This window comes from Mus musculus, chromosome 10 (assembly GCF_000001635.26).
Source record: "Mus musculus strain C57BL/6J chromosome 10, GRCm38.p6 C57BL/6J".
In the NCBI taxonomy this organism is placed as follows: Eukaryota; Metazoa; Chordata; class Mammalia; order Rodentia; family Muridae; genus Mus; species Mus musculus.
In genome coordinates this window covers 82,832,815-82,844,894 of record NC_000076.6, presented here as the reverse complement: position 1 = coordinate 82,844,894, position 12,080 = coordinate 82,832,815, and the positions used below count along the sequence as shown (strand labels likewise).

The 12,080-nt window shown below is 46.6% G+C and overlaps 1 protein-coding gene across 1 annotated transcript in view; it reads right to left on the bottom strand.

The window, feature by feature from the left end:
- The window catches only part of Txnrd1 (thioredoxin reductase 1), a 63,774-nt gene extending 52,830 nt beyond the window's left edge, over positions 1–10,944 (bottom strand). Inside the window, exon 1 of the mRNA NM_001042523.1 lies at positions 10,864–10,944. The gene's annotated coding sequence lies outside the window, so the exon portion shown is untranslated. The remainder of the gene's footprint in view (positions 1–10,863) is intronic.
- Positions 10,945–12,080: the final 1,136 nt, after the last annotated feature.

Here is a 12,080-nt window from a genome sequence, read left to right as displayed (position 1 = left end):
TCGGTGACAGGGAGGTGACAGCTTCACAGAACTATGACTGACTCGTTCAGTGCTTACAGAGTCTAGGGCAGGGCTCATGGCCATCCCTGTTTAAGGTGTGTATTGCTAGTATTCCACGAGGAACATACAGAATAACAGATAACAAAATGGAACAGAACACAGTTCCAACCATTGTATGTCATCAATAATCCCCAAAACACAGCTTTCCGCCTCTCAAGTTGCAGAGCAATGATCCTTAGAGACCTACTATAATTTCTTCCTCACCCACCTCTCCGCCCCTCCTCTTGGATTCTCTCCTGCTCAGTGGAGAAGCTATGATACTTTGTTACGAGTTTCTGCTTTTTGCTGAGGAATCCCAGCCTCTTCCCTTTCCCTGAAAGGATTCCTATCTGACATCTCCCCACACTCCTTTACAGATAGCACGTTACACTGGGATTACAAGGGAGGCAGATTCTGACAAGCAGGGTGGTTGTAAGAATGAGGCCAGGCGTGCCTGGCTCACCTTTTCTCTCCTGCCAGCGCCTGCCGCCCACCCACCCACCCACCAGCACCCTGCACTTGAGCAGATGCTGAAGGAACAAAGATCTGAGTGGTTCAGTCAGGGCTCTGCTGGGATGTCTGTGCTTGTGAGGAGCTTTCTTTGTTTAAGGAAAGCAATCCCTGCAGAGGCAACCCGGAGGGCAGACAGGTCTGGACATGACCTGAACAGGCTCCCCAGCCATCCACATCTCCTTCCCCCTCTGTAAAATAGAGTTCGGTCTAACAACTCCATAAGGCTGTTGGGGGACTAAGTGAGAATGAGAGACCCAGAGATGAAAAGGGACTCAAGTAATGGGCCCTCCCTCTCCCCTTGCTATACTGGAGCCCCCAAGCTGGTGACATGTCTGACCAGATACTTTGGGGAAACTGTCGCCTAAGTACTCTCAAATTTTAAATCTGTTTTCCACACTGATAGCTGTGAGATGGCAGCCAATCTGCAACAAAATTAAGTTCATGTTCACTGATGTTAATTGAGGGTCTGCCTGTTCAGGCCAAAGTCATTAGAAAGCTATCCCAGGCAGACACATGGCTTTCTGCATCAACAAGCCATTCGAGAGGCAGCGCATCCACAGGTATGGCTAAGATGTGCCTGGCACGGTGGTCTATTGCACAACCTCCAGTTGCAAAAGCGCCATGACTTTAGGGAACACCTATCACAGCACGAGTACCACAAACATCATGCCTAAGGCAGGTGGGGTGGGCCAAAGGGTTTCTGAAGAAGCAGCCAGAGGAAGCTAGAGAACTGACTGGGAGCCACCAGTGTGCTCACCAGAGAGCTAGCCACTGTGCACAGTAATGTCTCTCTACCTTTCATTTCCTCATCGTAAGAAGGTGATATCACCACCCACGCCACTGATGGCATTTCAAAGACGTAGTGTGAGAATATGCAAGAATATGCCTAAGTCTCTGGCACAGGAAGGGCCATGTTAATGATGTAAGCCATCATGTGGGTGCTCGGAATGGAACCTGGGCCCTCTGGAAGAGCAGCCTGCCACTCTTAACCACTGAGCCAAGTCTTCGGCCCCAAAAGGTAGCTTTTATCATTTCATGAAGACACCATCTTCCCCTGCTTCAGTGGGGAACACCATGACTCCCGGGCAGGTGGCATCCTCGCCTCACTTAGTAGCTACGAGCAGTTTTACCACAGCTGCTTCTACACAATCAAGGCCAAAGCAGGAGAGATAGCAGAGAGCATCTTGCTATGAAAACAGGTTTGAATTTGAGGGTCACCAAAGGTCATGGACACCTTCAGGGTTTTGCAAACCATACTCTACAAACTCTGCTCTGTTCCCACAGCAGCCGGTGCTCGCCCTGGCAGAGAGGATGTGGGGGAAGAGCACTGTTTATGCCGGTTGACTCTATCCCTTGGTAGGCGTTACCTTCCTTTCTCCACATTGGAGATCCATCTGTGGGAACTGCCACCCATCGGCTTCCTCCTGACCCTAGAAATGAACTTCACCCCCAAACACTCCTCTATCCTGACTGTCATCTATTTCTTCTCTAGCTGAGTCCCTTCTCTGTTGTCTTACTCCCTTAGAGTCTAAATAGACTCTATGCCCAGGCCTCCGCTGCCCTTTGAGCTACTAGACTCAAAGGCTACTAGCTAGGCTCTGAGCACTGGGCATTTGGCTTGAGTCCTTGGAATATCCTGACCCACCAACGAAGCCATTAGCACCATGATTTTAGTAGTGCTTTTCCATTTTCCTCCACCAACCGTTCTTGCCGAGAGAGTGTAAACTCATAAAACGGTTTCTCACGACTCCTTCCACATAGCTTCAGCCTAGCTGATTTTCATACGTCCCTGACGTGACTCCTGAATCCATCTCAGTTCGTGTTTGACTCAAATAGTTTACGGAATTACTTGCTAGAAGACAGGTTTACAAAAGCTATGAGGTCACTACAGAGCCAGTAAATACCAGACCAGGAACTAGCTTAAGGGTGGATGTGACTCTCCTGTGGGCAGACCTTCTTAACAGTCACAGAGAGGAGGTATCAGCCTTACAAAAACCAACCAAACAAGCAAACTCACACGCCACGGGGGAGAAGAGACAAGATACAGCACACAATCAGTATCACAGCTCATAAGGCCAGCATACTGTTACCTGTCTGGTCAGGGCGAAGCACAAAACAAGGGACTCATATAGACCTAAGTAATGTCTTTACCTGGAAGAGGTTGGGGAAAATGAGGGAGAATGACAAATGAGGCCACGCCCAACAGACAAGAGCCTTCCCAGCTCTGGGATTTCCTCTGGGGCCGGCCGGCCTTCTCTAAAACGCCATGCAGCTCAGTAGAGAAGGCTAACCGCAGATCCTTATTCACATGTGTGCACTCACGTGTGTCACCGTGCCTGTGGGGTCACAGAGTAACTCCATGGGAGGAGCGGCTCCTCTCCTTCTGTCAGGTGGGTCCCGGGGATCGAACTCATAAGGTCTGGCTAGTGCTAAGGACCGTCCCCTTGTGGAGTCACCTTCCCCTCCCCGTCCCCAGCTCATTTTTGTGTAACTCAAGAGATCCTCCCAACGGAGGGTGGTGATCTTTGAAATTTCATTTCAAGTATGCTGATTTTAGTCTATTGTATTGATTTACCTATGTGGCTTCATAAAGGTCATTTTACATGTTTGGTGACTCAATCTACCCCACCATCAAATGGGTTTAATAATGACCATGTTGTTTTAAAGCATTAGGATAGTTATTGTTTCCAAAACACTACATAATATTCTGAGGCAGGGGGGTATACACATTCTTAAAATATTCAAAATATTTATTTATTTTTGGCCAGGAAGACTTCAATAACACATCTCTTAAAAAACAAACAAACAAACAAACATATGCTCTTCCAAGTATGGTGATGCATACCTATTAACCGAGGACTAGGGAGGGTGAAGCAAGAGGATTATAATATGATCAAGGTCCGTTTGAACTTCATAGCGAGTTCCAAACCAATATGGGCTATAAAGAAGGAGCCTGTCTCAGAACACACAACAGGGTCTTGAGGGATGGCTCAATCGGTAAAGTAATTGCTCTGCAACATAAGAACCTAAGCTCTGATCTCCAAGACCTGCATAATGAACTAGGTACAGTAGTAAAAGGCTGCTATAGGATAGACAGACAGACTTGGCTGGAGTTCACTGGGCAGCCAGGAGAGTGAAGCAGCACACTCTGGGCTCAGTGAGACCTCATCTCTAGAAATGAGGGGAAAGCGACTGAGAAAGGCATTGGCCTCTGTCCTCCACACAAAAGCTTATATACATATGCACACTTACACTCATGTGCACATGTGCACACACACAAACATGTACATACACATAACCACACACCAACACATACACATGCCACAAAACAAAATAAGCCAAATAAAAAATGTATGCTCAACATTGTGAAAAGTATTATAGTACAAAACAAAATTTTAATTGAATAAGTAAAAGTTACACTTGCCAAATTTACACAACTAAATATCATTTGAGTATGTGATAAAAGAGACTGTGCCGTACCATTTACAGACAAGCCAGGAATAATCTATCAATAATACTTTAGGAAACTTCAGAATCATATCCCTTTATTATACAATAAAATTTTTTAAAGGACCAGAGTGCCTAGAATTCACGGAAATCATTAATTAGGAGATTGCATTCCTGGAGTTAGAGAGACAGCTCAGCAGTTAGGAATACTTGCTGCTCTTCCAGGGGATTAGAGCTCAGTTCTCAGCACCCATGACAGGAAGCTCGCAACTGCCTGTAATTCCAGCTTCAGGGGACCTAACCTTGCTTGCTTCTGACCTCCACAGGCATGCACATAAACAGCATTTTCTCTCTCTCTCTCTCTCTCTCTCTCTCTCTCTCTCTCTCTCTCTCTCTCTGTCTCTCTGTCTCTGTCTCTGTCTCTGTCTCTCTCTCTCTCTCTCTCACACACACCAATAATACCAATAATAAAGATGCTATACATGTCCTTAATTCTGTACTTGGGAGGGAAAGACAGAGAGATCTCAGCAAGTTTCAAGCTAGCCTGGTCTAAGAGGCAGTTCCAGACTAGCCAGCTAGCCGGGGGTATGCAGTAGACCAGATGCTGTCACAAAAGAATTCAGGGAGGGATGAGGCTGGAAATATTAAGAACACTGCCAGCCCTTCTAGAGGATCTGAAGTTGGATCCTAGGATCCCAGTCTGGTGGCTCCCAACAGCCTACTCCTCCAGCTCAAAGGAATCTGGCATTTTCTTCTGGGCACCCACACATGGCACCCACACACATGGCAGACACACACACATGGCACCCACACACATGGCACCCACACATGGCACACACACACACAGCACCCACACACACATGGCACCCACACACATGGCACCCACACACACATGGCACCCACACATGGCACCCACACACACATGGCACACACACACATGGCACACACACACACACACGCACACTTACACATAAATAGAAATATTACTTTTTACGTGATAAAATAAAGTGAGAGAGAGAATACATTCCTGCCCTATTCTAAATTCAACCACGCACACAGCCAACTTCTTGTACGGAAGCAGGGTAGCATACGCTGCCCGAGCAAGTACTACAACATCGTGATAGAGATGGGAGAAAGGGCGCAGACTCACCACCTTGGAGGCGTCCCTCTGGCGCTTAGATGACACCCGAGTCTAGTCCCACTTCACCTCCCTCAACAGCATACATTTAAGGGGAGAAATTCCTTCTGAAGAATGGCTAGCCAGGAAATGGGGCACAGAAGGCTGGAACTAGGAATCTCCTGGGGCAAAAGTCAAATCGTTTCCAGTGGCCACTTTCTAAGATTGAAGTGTAAAAGTGGTATATATATGGAATCCCAGAACTTGGGATGTGGAGGCAGGGTGGCCAGGACTTCAAAGCCAGTTTCAGCTACATAGACACTTCAAGGCCAGGCTGGGCTACACAAGAGACCCCCACCCCCATCTCAAACAAACAATAGGCAGTGAACAAATAAAACGTGTTGCTATCACATGAGACCACAGACTTGCGGTCTGGAGAGACTGGCTCAGTGGTTAAGAGCATGTAGGTTTGGTTCCTAGCATACATCTGCCAGCTCACAACCTGTAACTCCAATTCTAAGGGGATCCAATGTGTCTGGCCTCTGTAGGTACCTGCACTCATGTGTACAGACCTACATACAGACTCACACACGTACATATAATTAAAAATAATCTTAAGGAGACCACAGACTCTTGCGACATCCTTAGCCTTTTAGAAACAAAAAGTATATAGGCTGTTACTTTTAAAAAAACAAGCAAGCAAGCCGGGCGTGGTGGCACATGCCTTTAGTCCCAGCACTCGGGAGGCAGAGGCAAGCAGATTTCTGAGTTTGAGGCCAACCTGGTCTACAAAGTGAGTTCCAGGTCAGCCAGGGCTACACAGAGAACTCTGTCTCAAAAACCAAAGCAAAACAAAACAACAAGCAAACAAGATTTTTAGTTTCAGGGAAGATGGTAAAAAGAGCTTCAAAAAGTGAGTATCACAACTTTTTAAGTGAGATGGAGAAAATATTATCTTTAGACTCCAGAGTCCACACTGCCCCACCTCAAGAAACTGTTACTGTGTGGGTTAGTGAAGTTTAGCATAGTTCCATACTACAAGATTTAAAGATCTATATTGAATAATGCCAGTGACATGTTCTAGAATGTGCTAGTAAACACAGCAGTAGACCTACGAATCATCTCTGTAATGATTCATCACTGATGCGCATGTTCAGTGAGCTGCAGCTAGCATCTGAAAAGATAGAGCGGACCTCTGCACTTTAACCCCACTTTTCTGAGTAGGACTATTTCGAAGCTTGGTGACGTGTTATGCAACAAGTAGAGCTCTACATCCCTGTGGAAGCCAATTTCCTTACCCGCACTTCCCACCTTGAATTAATGCAAATGATATTGCTCACCGGGGAGACTAGGATTATGTCCAGACAAAGCATAAACATGAAAAAGGAGTTCCTCAATGACTTACTCAGATCACAATCGCTAAATGAAACGATTAAATCTAAGAAGGAAACAACTTGGGGAAATTCTACTTCAAGGTCATTTTTTTTTAAACTTTTAAAGCTGGGTGTGGTGGCATGTAACTGTGGACCTAGAGGTAACTCAGGAGGCAAAAGCAAGATGATTGTGAATTGAAAGCCAGTCTGAGCCACTTTGGGATAGTATGTCTCAAAAACCAACAGCAGCAGCAGTGAAAACGTTAATAAGAATGGCTAAGTCTATACGTACATTATATCTTTATTTTATATTTTATGTTTTTATATACATAATATCATGCCCTGCAGGGAAAAAAATCACTATTTCTGCCAGGGGAAGTATTTAGCCATCTTTATTTTATTTATTTATTTATTTATTTATTTATTTTTGGTTTTTCAGGACAGAGTTTCTCTGTGTATCCCTGGCTGTCCTGGAACTCATTCTGTAGACCAGGCTGGCCTTGAACTCAGAAATCTGCCTGCCTCTGCCTCCCAAGCTCTGGGATTAAAGGCATGTGCCACCACTGCCCGGCATATTTAGCCATCTTCATGGCCAAAGACCTTGAAAATGAATCTTCATTATTAATTGGTATAAATCTGGAAATTGCTTGTTTAAAGCTAGGCATAGGGGTGTCCAGCTGCAAGGCTGAGACAGAAGGATTGTCCTGAACTAAAGGCCAACTAAGGCTATATAGTGAGACTGTCTTGAAGAAGAAAAGGACGAGGAGGAACAGGATAAGGAAGAAGAAGAGAAGGAGGAGGAGGAGGAAGAGGAAGAAAATAGTTTGTATACCCAGAACAACTAAAGAGCTGATATTTAGAGCAGCAAAACAGGCAGGCAGCTTCAAGCACTAGCCAGTACACTCCCGACCGAGGACCTCAGTTTTGCTCCTTACAGTCTAAATCGAAGCAGAAGAGAACTGCCTGCACAGATGTCCTCTGACTTCTACAAGCACATGCCCCCCCACAATAATAACAAATATATTTTTAGAAGTAGGTAGTTGGCTTGCCTAGGATTATTCAGATAGTGGTACTAATTGAGGTTGCCATAAACCTGTACTTTCTAAGCATGTGCTTGACCAAAACTGCTTTACAGGAGAAATCCCTCATCATAAGAGATTTGGGGTGAACAAAAGGGCTAGCCCTGGCTAACCGGGAGAGCAAGGAAATGGCAGCAGCAGCATAGAATCAAGGGATACGAGATGCTAAGGGTGAGCGCTATTAGAGGTCAAAGATCTGGGACCTGGACCAGCTCCCTAGGAATCCACCACTACTGGATCATCACTAGTTCACCCACCATCCCGAGCAGACCAGAGCAGGGCCAGAAGTGGTCCCCTCTGATTTCCTCACAGAGTTTAACATGAAGCTGCAACAAACAGGTCAGGTTTGAGGCAAGCCAGCTCCGCAGGTGGCTTCTGATCCATTCCGTCGGGGCTACTGTACTTAGGATCACTTGTATTTGGAGTTGGCGCTGATTGGCTTTAATTGCAATTGGGGGAGGTGGCTCAGACAGTACACTGCTTGCTGTACAACCATGAGGACTCAAGTTCCAACCCCGGCACCTACCGAAAAGCCTGGCTGAGAAGGTCTAAGACCTCCAGCACTGTGAGGGTAGAGACAGACAGATACCTGATAGAGACAGACGGATGCCTGGAGCTCATCGGTCAGCTGGTCTAACCCAACTGTTAGGCATCAGGTTCAGTGAGAGACCCTGCTCCAAAAAAATAAGGTCAACGCGGTTGAGGAAGACTCCTGATCTCTACCTCTGGCCTCCATACACATGTGTGTGCACATATACATGTGTACACACACGTACACACATGAACAAATACCCACACACATACTCGCGCACAAACACATACATATAGCTCACACAACAGTCAGATACTGGAATTAAGTCCAAGGTTTTCAGTTCTAATAGGAAAACAGGAAAAGTAAGCAGGGTTTGTGGTGGTTGTTGTTGTATTTATTTTTAACAAACACTTCCGTGGCATTTTCTATGTGCTAGGCATGTTTATGGCTTCTATAAGTATTAACTCACTTAAGTTTGACATTACAGTCATGACATAACCACTATTATTATACACACTTACTGATGTTGAAGCTGAGGCATATCATGGTCACATGGCTAATAAAAGGCAAGCCGCAGAGCTCAGAGCCAAACTCTAACTTTGAAGTCTAGGCTCTTACCTATTATTTGGTTAACAAAAAAGATTAGAAACCTTAGTAATTACAGAACTGAAAGAAACCAGTAATACATTAGTCTAGGCCCGTCAGGCTTAAGTTTGGGTTGTTTTTTTTTTTTTGTCTTTTTTTTTTTTTAAGGTGAGAAATTGGGGATCTTTAGGCAAAGCAGACAGCGTCACCAGAGCTAGATAATTCAGTGAAGAATTGTACATCAGGTTTCTAGTTCCCAGCTCTAGTCTAACACTGATAACTTGTACTGTCTGTATCCCTCACTCAGTATTCAGCGTGTTATCCTGTCTATGCCCATTCTCTCCCTCTCCCCCTTCCCTGTGTGTGTGTGTGTGTGTGTGTGTGTGTGTGTGTGTGTGTGTGTGTGTGTGTGTGGTGTTTGGCTGTGTGCTCGAGTGGGTATAGAGGCGAGGGGTCAAAGTCCAATGTCTTCCTCAGTCACTCTTTGCTTTCTTTCTTATTATTGTTATTGTTGATGATAATGTCGATGACTGCTGTTTTGAGATAGGGTATCACTATGTAGCTCTGGCTGTCCTGGAACCCAGTATATAGACCTGACTCTGCCTCCCAGTGCTGGAGCTAAAGGTGTGTGCCACAACACCCACTTCCACCACACTTTTTGAGACCGAGTCTCCCAGTGACTCTAGAGCTCACCAGTTAGGCCAGAATGGCTGGCCACCCAGCCCAGGATCAGTGTAGGTTCTCTGCTTTCCCAGCTCTTAGGTCACACATGTCATCAGGCTTTGTACACAGGGGCTGAGTGTTTGAGCTCAGGTCTTCAAGCTTATGTGACAAGCACTTAACTGCCCGAGCCATCTCCCCAGTCCCCATTTTCCTCTTTACATTCTACCTTCTTGGTTTGAATACAGAGCCTCAGGATGGGACTTACATCTTCTCCCTCTGTAACCTTATTCTCAATACACTGCAGCCCCCTGCCCCAGCATCACTGCCAGGTCCAGGTGGCAATGATGTGGCTGTGATCACAAGAGACAGATGAAAGGCTCCAGTGAGCACAGGTGTTCTCAAGGCCCAGACACTTTCCCTTTTTCTTTACTTGGAAAGAACACACATGCACACACACATAGACACACAGGCACACACACAGGTGCATGTATACACATGCACACATGGTGGGGGGGGGGGAAGGTAGGGAGAGAACAAGATCGTGCAAACACACACCAGTTCCTAAGGCCAAACCCAGGCAGATGGTTAGGCTCAAGTAACCACTGGCTTGCCAAGACACAGTGGCGCACACCTTTAATTCCAGCCCTTGGGAGAGGCAGAGGCAAGTGGTTATCTGTGAGTTTGAGGCCAGCCCAGATTACATGGAGTTCCAGAACAGGCAGGGCTTCATAGAGAGATCCTATCTCAAAGCAACACACACACACACACACACACACACACACACACACAAAATAGAGATCCTATCTCAAAGCAACACACACACACACACAAACCATCAGCTTGCGAGATTAGGTCATCCTTGGCTACACAAGAATCTTAAGGTCTGTCTCAGCATGACAACGACAAAAACTGATCCTTTGGGTCTGGGGGTTGGGGAGGAGAAGGAAAACGGGAGAGGAGAGGGGTAGGAGGGGAGGGGGCACTGACTGAAAGTGAGAACTCGTGACAATTCAGCACCCTGGGCCTCCCTCTGACACAGCAGACCAGTTTGTCTTGAAAGCCTCGCCTCTGTCCTTCTTTCTCTCTGTGGCTAATCCAAAGCTCTATTAAACCAGCCACCCTGGAATGTGATCACCGTTCCTTTCTCCCTGATAAAAATCTAATATTGTAAACCCAGCAAAGACACAGGCTCTCTGTAAAGTCACTTGCCCCACAAGAAGAGCTCATTAAGAAAAAGCCAAAAGCAACCCAAAACCTTAGGAAATATTCCCTAGCAACAAGATCAGAGAATATGTGAAGCAAACCCCAGCCCCAGCCCCCTGGCCTCTGTGACTTACCACACTGTACTGTGAAAAGGCTCAGAGAACAACCACTCAAATCAATATCCACGATTCCTTTGACGAGAGTTACACACGCACATGCTCTTTCAAAGATGCAGCCCAGCTGTTTTCGCTCGTCAAGTCTAAGTCTGCCAGATCCCCAGCCCTTTCTCATCACCCTGGGTGACAGCCTTACCTTAGTAGAGTGTCCACCGCACGGCTGTTTATGAGGCCAGCCGCCAGGCTCTGAGGTCTGCAGAAGCACTGGTGGAGCCTGCCGGGTTTTCTGGCAGAATTTGGATGGGGTGATGAACCTTAGCTATAAGCAATGTGAGCAAAGATGGTAATTACCAGAGAGGAAAAGCAGGATGACACGCTGGCTAATACCAGGGTCACTTGAGAGTCTCACAATTTTAGCCCTAGGCCAAAATACTGGACCTGAGGAAGGACTCCAAAGTGTAAGGTACTTGGAACTCTCCATCCATGGAGACCTCTAGCAGCCCACTGTTCTGGAGTCAGCTTGCCACTCTGAATCAGGAGCGCCTGACAGGACAAGGTGGAACCTTTCCTAGGAGCATATAGGAAGGTCTAGGAACCAGGGTTCCACTGAGCCCACCTAGTCAGGGGCAGGGATGGGGGGGGTAGTGCAGAAAGGGCAAAAGGCAGACCTATTCCTCGTGAAGATGTAGAAACACACAACGGAGTCACTATTTCCCTGCAACTAACTTCCAGACAAATGACAGGGTCTTCAAGCCCCAGAGAACAAGACTGAAAAGCAAAACAAAATAACAACAGGAAAAAAAATGCTGTCCAATTTTCGGTGTCCTCCCCAGGATCCTGATCAGGCCCCACCAGTCATCATAATGAGCAAGATGTGCTGGGAAGACAGCGTAAGATGGAGATGTGCCTACCTCGCAAGCATTAGGATGCGTTCTGACCTCTAGGGCCTACATAAAAGGCGGCACAGGCCGGCACATATCTGTAAGCCTTGCACAGGGGTGCATGCAGAAACAGGAAGATTTCTGAAGCTCACCAGCCGTCTCACCTTGCCAAATGGATGAGCCCTAGGCTGGTCCCCTCCCCCCCCCCCCCGCCCAAAAAAAAGCTGGAGAATGAAGAAGACAACTCTGGCTTCTACACACATGTGCAGGTGCATCTACATGCACACATGAACATACATACCCATATGGACAGGTACATACACACACATAAACATGAAAAGTGAGCACGGACCAACAAGATTAACCCAGCAACGAGAAGTGCTTGCTGCCAAGCCTGACAGCCTGAGGTTGCCCTCGGAATCCACGTGGACGGATGCTTCACCTCATGCACGCCCACAGCTATACATAATAAATAATAAATAAATACTTTCTTAGAAGCGAGCTTGGTGGCATGCCACTGCTACAGATAACA